We start from the raw sequence: 12,472 nt of genomic DNA on the forward strand, positions 1-12,472 counted from the left end.
AACCGGGACCTTGTTGTTGTGCCGGGATGCCATTAGATCCACTTCCGGAGTGCCCCACTTGCGGCAGATCGACCGGAACACTGCCGGATGCTGGGCCCACTCGCCGCTGTCCACGGTTTGACGGCTGAGATAATCTGCCTCCCAGTTTTCTACGCCTGGGATGTGGACTGCGGATATGGTGGACTTTGAGTCCTCCGTCCACTGAAGGATACGTTGAACTTCCAACATTGCTAGGCGGCTGCGAGTCCCGCCCTGGTGATTGATGTAGGCAACTGCTGTCGCGTTGTCCGACTGGACTCGAATGTGCTTGCCCGCCAACAGGTGGTGAAAGGCTACGAGAGCTAGGAGCACAGCTCTGATTTCCAGCACATTGATCAAGAGGGCTGATTCGGACGGAGTCCAAGTGCCCTGTGCTCGGTGGTGGAGAAACACTGCTCCCCAGCCGGAAAGACTGGCATCCGTGGTGAGAATCACCCAGGACGGGGCCAGAAAGGAGCGTCCCTGGGACAGAGAGAGGGGCCGAAGCCACCACTGAAGAGAGCTCCTGGTCTGTGGCGACAGAGCCACTAGCCTGTGCAAGGAAGAGGTCCGCTTGTCCCAAAAGCGGAGAATGTCCAGCTGCAGAGGACGCAGATGGAACTGGGCAAAGGGAACCGCTTACATTGACGCCACCATCTGACCCAGCACCTGCATGAGGTGCCTGATGGAATGACGGCGGGGCTTCAACAGAGAATGCACCGCCAGATGAAGGGACTGCTGTTTGACTAAGGGCAGCTTCACAAGTGCCGGCAGAGTCTCGAATTGCATCCCTAGGTACGTAAGTTTCTGGGTCGGGGTCAGAGTGGACTTGGGCAGATTGACAAGCCACCCGAATTGAACAAGCGTGGCGAGAGTGAGTGAGACACTCCGCTGACAGTCTGCACTGGATGAAGCCTTGACTAGAAGGTCGTCCAGGTATCACTGCCAACCCCTGGAGGTGCAGAACCGCAACCACTGCTGCCATGACCTTGGTGAATACACGAGGGGCCGTGGCTAACCCGAAGGGGAGAGCCACGAATTGGAAATGTTCCTCTCCGATTGCAAAACGTAGCCAACGCTGGTGTGAAACTGCAATTGGCACATGCAGATAGGCATCTCTGATGTCGATGGATGCTAGAAAATCTCCTTGGGTCATTGAGGCAATGACCGATCGCAGAGATTCCATGCGAAAGTGCCGCACCTGAACATGCTTGTCCTTCTTGGGGACTAGGAAGAGGTTTGATTAGAAACCTCTGAACCGTTCCCGGGCGGGAACCGGTACAATTACTCCGTTGGCCTGCAAGGATGCCACGGCCTGAGAGAAGGCGGCGGCTTTGGAGCAGGGGGGAGTGGACAGAAAAAATCTGTTTGGCGGGCTGGAAGAAAATTCTATCCTGTAGCCGTGGGAGATGATATCCCGCACCCACTGATCGGAGACGTGTTGAAACCACACGTCGCCAAAGTGGGAGAGCCTGCCACCGACCAAGGACGTTGCTGGCGCAGCCAGATAGTCAAGAGGAGGCTGCCTTCGTGGCAGCGGCTCCTCTGTTCTTCTGAGGACGCGGCTTCGTGCGCCAGCTGGGTTTTCGATCCTTGGCTGAGTTAGTGGACGAGGCTGAGGGCTTAGAGGATGACCAGTTAGAGGAACGAAAGGAACGAAACCTCGACTGGTTCCTGCCCTGGACAGGTTTCCTGGTTTTAGTTTGTGGCAAGGAAGTACTCTTCCCGCCAGTAGCTTCCTTAATAATTTCATCCAGTTGTTCACCGAACAGCCGGAACCCAGCAAAGGGGAGCCCAGCAAGGTACTTCTTGGAAGAAGCGTCTGCTTTCCACTCTCGAAGCCACAAGATCCTGCGGATCGCAAGGGAATTAGCGGAAGCCACCGCCGTGCGGTGAGAAGCCTCCAGAATGGCAGACATGGCAAAAAGGATGAAAAAGCCGAAGCCTGGGAAGTTAAGGCAACCATTTCGGGCATAGAGTCCCTGGCGAGGGAATGTATCTCCGCCAGGGAAGCAGAGACTGCCTTAAGAGCCCACACTGCTGCAAAAGACAGGGAGAACGAGGCCCCTGCCGCCTCATATACAGATTTGGCCAGAAGGTCAACCTGGCGGTCAGTGGGATCCTTAAGTGAGGTGCCATCGGCCACAGATACAACTGTCCGGGCTGAGATTCTAGACACCGGAGGATCTACCTTTGGTGAATGAGCCCACTCCTTGACCACTTCTGGTGGAAAGGGAAAACGGTCATCAGAACTACGCTTTGGAAAGCGTTTGTCAGGACAGGCCCTGGGCTTGGTCACAATGGCCTGAAAACTGGAGTGGTTAAAAAAAAAAAAAAAAAAAAAAAAAAAAAAAAAAACACATACTCCTTGCTCTCTTAGGTGAGGTAAACTGGTGTTTTTCTACCAGAGAGGCTTGTTCCTCTGACGCTGGTGGATTGAGGTCCAGTACGGAATTAATGGACGCAATCAAGTCACTAACATCCGCATCACCTTCAGATAGATCAATGGGGTACATAGAGGTAGCGTCCGAGCCCACAGTAAAGGCATCCTCCTCGCCCTGCAAATCAGCTCGTGAATCAGAGCCGTGGGACGAGGAAGGAGAAGAGTCCCTGCATCTCCGTTTAGGAGGACGGTGTCCGGGAACAGATGAAAAATCCTCTGTGAGCTCTGCAGAGTGAGTCGGAGCAGCAGAGGCGCCTTGAGAAGGGTCTGATGCATGGTCAGCAGAGTCCGGGACAGCTGTCCCATGGAGTCGGCAAAGGACTGGGAGATAGCTTTAGAAAACGATGCTACCCAAGCCGGGGGTTCAGCCACCGGGGCTGGAGCAGCCGGAGGGATCCCTGGGGAGACTCCAGGCTGAGGCACCACCATGTTAGAGCAGGCATCACAATGTGGATATGTGCTCGGTTCAGGCAGTATGAGCTTACATGCAGTGCATATAGAGTAAAGCCTTGCAGCCTTGCTCCTAGTGAGAGACATGCTGCTGAGGTTGAGGTTCTGCAGTAAAGAACACACTCCTTCAGAATGACCCCCAGAGAGTGTACAACAAAGTCCACAACCAGAGGTTGTGGCTTACCAGACCGTTTTGTGTGCCCTCCGGATTCCACAGCTTGGACCCCCAGACAGATTCAGTAGCTGCAGCAGCCAGCGCCGATCAGTGTGAGAACGCTGATAAAATGGCGCCGGAGTGAGGAGGGGGGGCGGGGTTTAGTCCAAGAGCGGGAACCGGAGGGCCAAGGAGAAATACAAGGGAGGGAAACATCTCCTCAGAGAGGAGTGTCCTCCCCTGAGCTGAACGGCCGGTGGGCGGCACCGCACTGTTCCCCTGCATGACTGACATGCAGGGGCAGTGAAAACGAAACTAGGCCGCAGCCGAAGCCGGGGCCTAAATTTTCCCATGCGGCCGACGAGCAGGCACCCTCGGCGCGGTTCTCAGGAGAAAACCAGAGAACCGGCCGGAAATCACAGCAAAGAGAAATAACACACTCCCCATAATAAATGTACAAGGGACCCCTGAATAACGTCTCAATACTTAGTCTTATGAGACGCAGGGTCAGGTCCCTGAGGGGTGAGCGCTCCGTCCGGCAGGATCCTGAAAGGGCTGCGGATGGAGACCGGTCTCCTGCAAAGCAGTGAGAACTGTGATGGCTCCCACTTCAAGCCAGAGCCCGAGGGATGGTGAAGGAGCACGGCATGTAAGGCTCCAGCCTTGTAAAATCAACCTTAACAGCACCGCCGACATAGTGGGGTGAGAAGGGACATGCCGGGAGTCCAGTTTGGACCCGCTTTTCTTCCAACTCTTTGAAATCAAAAATCAGATGAGAATGCATGTGTGTGTGACCTCCTGAACACAAAGCATTGAACTGGCTAGATTTGTCATCCAGGGGGTGTATATGCTCGGAGGGAGGAGCTACACTTTTTAGTGTAGTACTTTGTGTGTCCTCCGGAGGCAGAAGCTATACACCCATGGTCTGGGTCTCCCATAAGGAACGCTTAAGAAATAGGGGGGACCCCACGACATTTTTTTCATTGGTTTTTTTTTTTTTTGGATAAATACTAAGCTAGGCACCCTTTAGTGACACATAAAAGGTACTAAAGGTGCCAGCTTAAAATATGCAGGCGGGGGTGGGACGTTATATATATTTGACATCCATTGACGCTTTTTAGGCTGTGTGCCCACAATCAGGGTTTGCAGCATTATGGGCGCTGAGTGTTTTCCCTGCGTCCATAACGCTGCGTTGTGCAGTAGAAGCACAGTGGAAGGATTTTTGGAGATCCCATGCCCACTGTGCTTCTTTTCTCTGCAGCATAAACTGACCGGTGGCGTGGCTTCCCGAGCCTCAGCATGTCAATTTATGCTGCGGAGACGAGAGTGTTCTCTGCAGGTAGGAATAGAGCTAAAGTCCACAGCAGCCTGAACCCAAATCGTGGGCATGGGCAGCTGCAGGAAGGCTGGCACTGTGTACTAGACGCCGTGTCGCTAGATCATGGCCACATAGCCTTAGGCCTCTTTCACAAGTCAGTGATTCTGGGACGTTTGTGCTTTTTTTTTTAAAGATACCAGAATCACTGACATACGCAGACCCATTATAATGAATGGGTCTGCTCACACGTCAGTGATTTTTCACTGCACGTGTCTCCGTGCGGCGTACCCGCGTGTGCGTGATTGCCGCACGGAGACATGTCCATTTTTTTCTGGCATCACTGATGTTCCACGGACCACGCAGTGGTGTGGTCCGTGAAACACGTGCCAGAAAAGAAGGGAATTTTGTTACCGTAAATTCCTTTTCTTCTAGCTCCTATTGGGAGACCCAGACGATTGGGTGTATAGCACTGCCTCCGGAGGCCACACAAAGCATTACACTAAAAAGTGTAAGGCCCCTCCCCTTCTGGCTACACACCTCCCGTGGGATCACGGGCTGCTCAGTTTTAGTGCTAAAGCAAGAAGGAGGAAAGCCAATAACTGGTTTAAACAAATTCACTCCGAAGTAACATCGGAGAACTGAAAACCGTTCAACATGAACAACATGTGTACCCGAAAAAAAACCAACAATCCCGAAGGACAACAGGGCGGGTGCTGGGTCTCCCAATAGGAGCTAGAAGAAAAGGAATTTACGGTAACAAAATTCCCTTCTTCGGCGCTCCATTGGGAGACCCAGACGATTGGGACGTCCAAAAGCAGTCCCTGGGTGGGTAAAGAAATACCTCATGTTAGAGCTGCAAGACAGCCTTCCCCTACGGGGAGGTAACTGCCGCCTGCAGGACTCTTCTACCTAGGCTGGCGTCCGCCGAAGCATAGGTATGCACCTGATAATGTTTGGTGAAAGTGTGCAGACTCGACCAGGTAGCTGCCTGGCACACCTGTTGAGCCGTAGCCTGGTGTCGTAATGCCCAGGACGCACCCACGGCTCTGGTTGAGTGGGCCTTCAGCCCTGACGGAACCGGAAGCCCAGCAGAACGGTAGGCTTCAAGAATTGGTTCTTTGATCCATCGAGCCAGGGTGGCTTTGGAAGCCTGCGACCCTTTGCGCTTACCAGCGACAAGGACAAAGAGTGCATCCGAGCGGCGCAGGGGCGCCGTGCGGGAAATGTAGATTCTGAGTGCTCTCACCAGATCTAACAAATGTAAATCCTTTTCATACCGATGAACTGGATGAGGACAAAAAGGAAGGCAAGGAGATATCCTGATTAAGATGAAAAGAGGATACCACCTTAGGGAGAAACTCCTGAATGGGGCGCAGCACTACCTTGTCCTGGTGGAACACCAGGAAGGGAGCCTTGGATGACAGCGCTGCTAGCTCAGACACTCTCCGAAGAGACGTGACCGCCACTAGAAAGGCCACTTTCTGTGAGAGACGAGAAAGTGAAACATCCCTCAGAGGCTCGAAGGGCGGTTTCTGGAGAGCAACTAGTACCCTGTTTAGATCCCATGGATCTAACGGCCGCCTGTACGGAGGGACGATATGACAAACCCCCTGCAGGAACGTGCGCACCTGAGAAAGTCGTGCTAGACGCTTCTGAAAAAACACGGATAGTGCCGAGACTTGCCCTTTAAGGGAGCCGAGCGACAAGCCCTTTTCCAACCCAGATTGCAGGAAGGAAAGAAAAGTAGGTAACGCGAATGGCCAGGGGGATACTCCTTGTGCAGAGCACCAGGATAAGAAAATCCTCCACGTTCTGTGGTAGATCTTAGCAGAAGTGGACTTCCTAGCCTGTCTCATGGTGGCAACGACTCCTTGGGATAATCCTGAAGACGCTAGGATCCAGGACTCAATGGCCACACAGTCAGGTTCAGGGCCGCAGAATTCCGATGGAAAAACGGCCCTTGGGACAGTAAGTCTGGTCGGTCTGGTAGTGTCCACGGTTGGCCGACAGTGAGATGCCACAGATCCGGGTACCACGACCTCCTCGGCCAGTCTGGGGCGACGAGTATGACGCGGCTGCAATCGGATCTGATCTTGCGTAGCACTCTGGGCAAGAGTGCCAGAGGTGGGAACACATAAGGGAGCCGGAACTGCGACCAATCTTGCACTAAGGCGTCTGCCGCCAGAGCTCTTTGATCGCGAGACCGCGCCATGAAAGTCGGGACCTTGTTGTTGTGCCGAGACGCCATTAGGTCGACGTCCGGCACCCCCCAGCGGTGACAGATTTCCTGAAACACGTCCGGGTGAAGGGACCATTCCCCTGCGTCCATACCCTGGCGACTGAGGAAGTCTGCTTCCCAGTTTTCTACGCCCGGGATGTGAACCGCTGATATGGTGGATGCTCTGTCCTCCACCCACAACAGAATCCGCCGGACTTCCTGGAAGGCTTGCCGACTGCGTGTCCCTCCTTGGTGGTTGATGTATGCCACCGCTGTGGAGTTGTCCGACTGAATTCGGATCTGCTTTCCTTCCAGCCACTGCTGGAAGGCTAGTAGGGCAAGATACACTGCCCTGATTTCCAGAACATTGATCTGAAGGGTGGACTCCTGCTGAGTCCACGTCCCTTGAGCCCTGTGGTGGAGAAAAACTGCTCCCCACCCTGACAGACTGGCGTCTGTCGTGACCACTGCCCAGGATGGGGGTAGGAATGATCTTCCCTGTGATAATGAGGTGGGAAGAAGCCACCATTGCAGAGAGTCCTTGGCCGTCTGGGAAAGGGAGACTTTCCTGTCCAGGGAAGTTGACTTCCCGTCCCATTGGCGGAGAATGTCCCATTGAAGTGGGCGCAGATGAAACTGCGCAAACGGGACTGCCTCCATTGCTGCCACCATCTTCCCTAGGAAGTGCATGAGGCGCCTTAAGGAGTGCGACTGACCATGAAGGAGAGACTGTACCCCTGTCTGTAGTGACCGCTGCTTGTCCAGCGGAAGCTTCACTATCGCTGAGAGAGTATGAAACTCCATGCCAAGATACGTTAGTGATTGAGTCGGTGACAGATTTGACTTTGAAAAGTTGATGATCCACCCGAAAGTCTGGAGAGTCTCCAGCGCAACATTCAGGCTGTGTTGGCATGCCTCTTGAGAGGGTGCTTTGACAAGTAGATCGTCCAAGTAAGGGATCACCGAGTGTCCCTGGGAGTGCAAGACTGCTACCACTGCCGCCATGACCTTGGTGAAAACCCGTGGGGCTGTCGCCAGACCAAATGGCAGAGCTACGAACTGGAGATGTTCGTGTCCTATCACGAAACGTAGAAAACGTTGGTGCTCTGTAGCAATCGGCACGTGGAGATAAGCATCTTTGATGTCTATTGATGCAAGGAAATCTCCTTGAGACATTGAGGCAATGACGGAGCGGAGGGATTCCATCCGTAACCGCCTGGCGTTCACATGCTTGTTGAGCAGCTTTAGGTCCAGAACAGGACGGAACGAGCCGTCCTTTTTTGGAACCACAAAGAGATTGGAGTAAAAACCTTGCCCTTGTTCCTGAAGAGGAACAGGGATCACCACTCCTTCTGCTCTTAGTGAGCCCACCGCCTGCAGAAGGGCATCTGCTCGGTCGGGATGTGGGGAAGTTCTGAAGAACCGAGGCGGAGGACGAGAACTGAACTCTATCCTGTACCCGTGAGACAAAATGTCTGTTACCCACCGGTCCTTGACCTGTAGCAGCCAAATGTCGCAAAAGCGGGAGAGCCTGCAACCGACCGAGGATGCGGAGGGAGGAGGCCGAAAGTCATGAGGCAGCCGCCTTGGAAGCGGTTCCTCCGGTTGCTTTCTTGGGGCGTGAATGAGCCCGCCAGGAATCTGAGCCCCTTTGCTCCTTCTGAGTCCCTTTGGACGAGGAGAATTGGGCCTTGCTGGAGCCTCGAAAGGACCGAAACCTCGACTGCCACCTCCTTTGTTGAGGTTTGCTTGATCTGGGCTGGGGTAAGGAGGAGTCTTTACCCTTGGACTGTTTAATGATTTCAGCCAATTGCTCACCAAACAGTCTGTCTACAGATAGTGGCAAGCTGGTTAAACATTTTTTGGAAGCAGAATCCGCTTTCCATTCCTTTAACCACAAGGCTCTGCGCAAAACCACAGAGTTGGCAGACGCCATTGAGGTACGGCTCGTAGAGTCCAGGACAGCATTGATAGCATAGGTCGCAAACGCAGACATTTGCGAAATTAAGGACTCCACTTGTGGCACTGCTGGACGTATGATAGAGTCCACCTGTGCCAGACCAGCTGAAATAGCTTGGAGTGCCCACACGGCCGCGAATTCTGGAGCAAACGACGCGCCGATAGCTTCATAGACAGATTTCAACCAAAGGTCCATCTGTCTGTCATTGGCATCTTTAAGTGAAGCCCCATCTTCCACTGCAACTATGGATCTAGCCGCAAGCCTGGAGATTGGGGGGTCCACCTTTGGACACTGGGTCCAGCGTTTGACCACGTCAGGGGGAAAGGGATAACGTGTATCCTTAAGACGTTTGGAGAAACGCTTGTCTGGATAAGCATGGTGTTTCTGGACTGATTCTCTGAAGTCAGCGTGGTCCAGAAAAGTACTCAGTTTACGCTTGGGATACCTGAAATGGAACTTCTCCTGCTGTGCAGCTGCCTCTTCTGCTGAAGGGGCTGGGGGAGAAATATCCAACAGTCTATTGATGGCCGCTATAAGGTCATTTACCATGGAGTCACCATCAGGAGTATCCAGATTGAGAGCGGTCTCAGGATTAGACTCCTGATCACCCTCCTCTGTCTCATCATGCAGAGACTCTTCTCGCTGAGACCCTGATCCGCGTGATGACGTGGAGGGTCTCTCCCAGCGAGCTCGCTTAGGCTGCCTGGGACTGTCATCTGAGTCAGAGCCTTCAGCCTTAGATGCCTGGGACCCCCTTGAAGCACGGATTAACTCCAACTGAGGGGGACCGGGGAACATTGACGCAGCAGTGTCCATGGTCTGAGTAACTGGCCTGGCCTGCAAGGTCTCTAGGATTTTTGTCATAGTGACAGACATCTTGTCAGCAAAAACTGCAAACTCTGTCCCCGTCACCGGGACAGGGTTCACCGGTGACTCTGCCTGGGCCACTACCACCATAGACTCCGGCTGACGAAGTGGCACAGGGACCGAACATTGCACACAATGGGGGTCATTGGAACCTGCCGGTAGATCAGCCCCACAAGCGGCACAAGCAGCGTATACAGCCTGTGACTTGGCACCCTTGCGTTTTGCGGGTGACATGTTGTCGTCTCCTCAGAGCAATATAGGGTATACAGCCAAGAAGCGACCTTACAGTGCAATATATATATATATGGTATAGAGAAAAAAATACACCAATATAACACTGTGGCACTAGTGGGGCCAGCACTAATGTGCTGCTTACCGCCCGCTTAACGCGGGTGTGTGGTCGCCAGAAATCCCTTGTCTGGGTCTCCCAGAGCCTGTGTCCGTTCTCCAGCCAGACTGCATGCAGGAATGGCTGCCGGCGTCCTGTGGAGAGGGGCGGGCCCTGGGTGTGTCCAGACGAAAAGCGGGAAACTTGCGTCCCACTGTGCCTAGTGAGAGGGCTGGAGTATGTAAATAAGACTCCAGCCCTCGGCGCTGACTATAGAACAGCGTCTCTCCCTTTCCCTGATTGACAGGGTGGGGGCGGGAACGAAGCGGAGCTAGGCCGCAAAAGCCGGGGACTAGATTTATAAGCGCCGCCGTCGTAAAAGCACGGTCGGCGCTAAGTCCCCGGCGCACCACAAGTCTCAGCCGCGCCGCCGCTCCAGGGGCGGCCGGCGCGGCAGTCCCCAACACATAAAGTCCCTCAGAGAAACTGCAGTGACTGTAACCCCAGCGCGCAGCGCTACTGTCCCCGGCGCACTAGCACACCCAGCAAGTCTGGAGTGTGCGCGGCCTGTCCATACGGGGACACAGAGTACCTGAATGTTGCAGGGCCTTGTCCCTGAACGGTACCCAGCTCCGTATCCAGCAGGTTCTACGGGTCTGTGGATGGAGCCCGGCCTCAGAGCTTGGGGGCCGGTAAGATCCCACTTCCTCAGAGCCCCTCAGGGGGATGGGGAAGGCAAGCAGCATGTGGGCTCCAGCCTCCGTACCCACAATGGGTACCTCAACCTTAACAAACACCGCCAATAGGAATGGGGTGAGAAGGGAGCATGCTGGGGGCCCTAGTATGGGCCCTCTTTTCTTCCATCCGATATAGTCAGCAGCTACTGCTGACTAAACAGTGGAGCTATGCGTGGATGTCTGACCTCCTTCGCACAAAGCTTGAAAACTGAGCAGCCCGTGATCCCACGGGAGGTGTATAGCCAGAAGGGGAGGGGCCTTACACTTTTTAGTGTAATGCTTTGTGTGGCCTCCGGAGGCAGTGCTATACACCCAATCGTCTGGGTCTCCCAATGGAGCGCCGAAGAAAACGTGCTTTTAAAATAAAAATCATTTTAACTCACCCGGCGTCCAGCGATGTCCTCTGCAGCCCGTGCAGCTTGCTGCTTCTGAGCCGGCTCATTATGGTCGCGCATATTCATGATGCGCGACACAGCCGACCCGGAAGCAGCTGCTGCGGGGGTCAGCACAAGCCGGATGCTGCACCGCGGGAGCGATCAGCACCATGGAGAGCGGGAGCGGGCGCAGGTGAGATGATTACTGACTGCAATCAAGGGCCACAGAGAACGGAGCCCGGATTGCACTTAGACAACCCACGTGTGCCGTGATTCACGGCACACGGAGGGACATGTGCGTGTTTTACACGCCAGTGAAAAACATCAGTGTTTTTCACTGACGTGTGAAACGGGCCTAAAAGCGAGAATATTGTTGCTACAGCAACAGCTGTGGCTGTGGATTCAAAATGCTTAATATACTCCTGAATAAAATCCTTGAGGGGTGCAGATACCAAAATGGGGTCACTTGTGGGGGTTTTCTGACGTATAGGTACCCAAGGGGCCCTGCTAATGTGACATGGTGCGCGAAGTTTATTTCAACTTTTCCAAAATTCAAATGGTGCTCCTTCCATTCAAAGCCCTCCCATTTAACAGAATGTGGACAAGGAAATGACAGGGTTTTTTTTTTCCAAAGGTCTGTGTTCAACCAACTTTATTAACACTGACAAGTCTTAAAAAAACGCACCTAAAAAAAACGCATGAAAAACGCATGCGTTTGATGAGTTTCTCAAAAATCATTGTTTACAATTCTCCCCTCTGCCAGAGGGTGCGTTTTTTTTCCGCGCTGAAAAAAAAGCAACGTGTGCACATAGCCTAATACAGCTAGAACCTGCACACTTCAGAAGTCAAAACACTAAACCGGTTTAAAACAGACCTGAATATGGAATTACACCCTACTTTTTGTGTGTCCAATCGAGTCAAAGTGCACCAACTCATGCTGTATGATAAGTTTTGAGAGTCTATAGACCCTTTGTTAAAAACTCAACTGAAAGTTGGATTACTGTAAATTCTTTATTTTCTGCATCTCAAAAACAGAACAAAAAAAACAAGTCTTGCCCCTTTTCCTTCTAAAACCATACCTTGATGAATAAGACACAAAATAGTTTTAAATCTTGATATAACAAGCACCAGATTAAAGAAATTTGATAAAAAAAAAACAAACAAAAAAAAAACTTTAGTTTGTGTAAAGAAAAGCCAGATCCTCCTAAAATGTGTACTATGGGTGTAACATTACTCTGGTGCAAGTCTACATCATCTAGTGAATAACAAAAATGTTGCATCTCATTCTATGCCCTATCGTAGCACAAAGTGCAAAAAGGGTCTGGCCACAGATGTGTTGCAAGGCAGAGTTTCTGGTGTAAATTTTAATACTAAATTTAACCCAGTTTCGTGCCCCAGCTTATTTTCCTGTGAATGAGCAGAATACTTTGGGTATATGCATACATTTGGACTTTGCAGCAGGAAAATTGCTGCAAAGATCAATATTGGCAAAAAAAAACAAAACAAAAAAACACAACAAAACCCCACTGCTTATAACCGGTTCTTTTGATGCATTCTTACTTGAGCTTTTCTCCTCCCCCCTCCCCCCTCCCCCGTTGATTGGAG

The sequence above is a fragment of the Anomaloglossus baeobatrachus genome, chromosome 3 (genome assembly GCF_048569485.1).
Source record: "Anomaloglossus baeobatrachus isolate aAnoBae1 chromosome 3, aAnoBae1.hap1, whole genome shotgun sequence".
NCBI lineage: Eukaryota > Metazoa > Chordata > Amphibia > Anura > Aromobatidae > Anomaloglossus > Anomaloglossus baeobatrachus.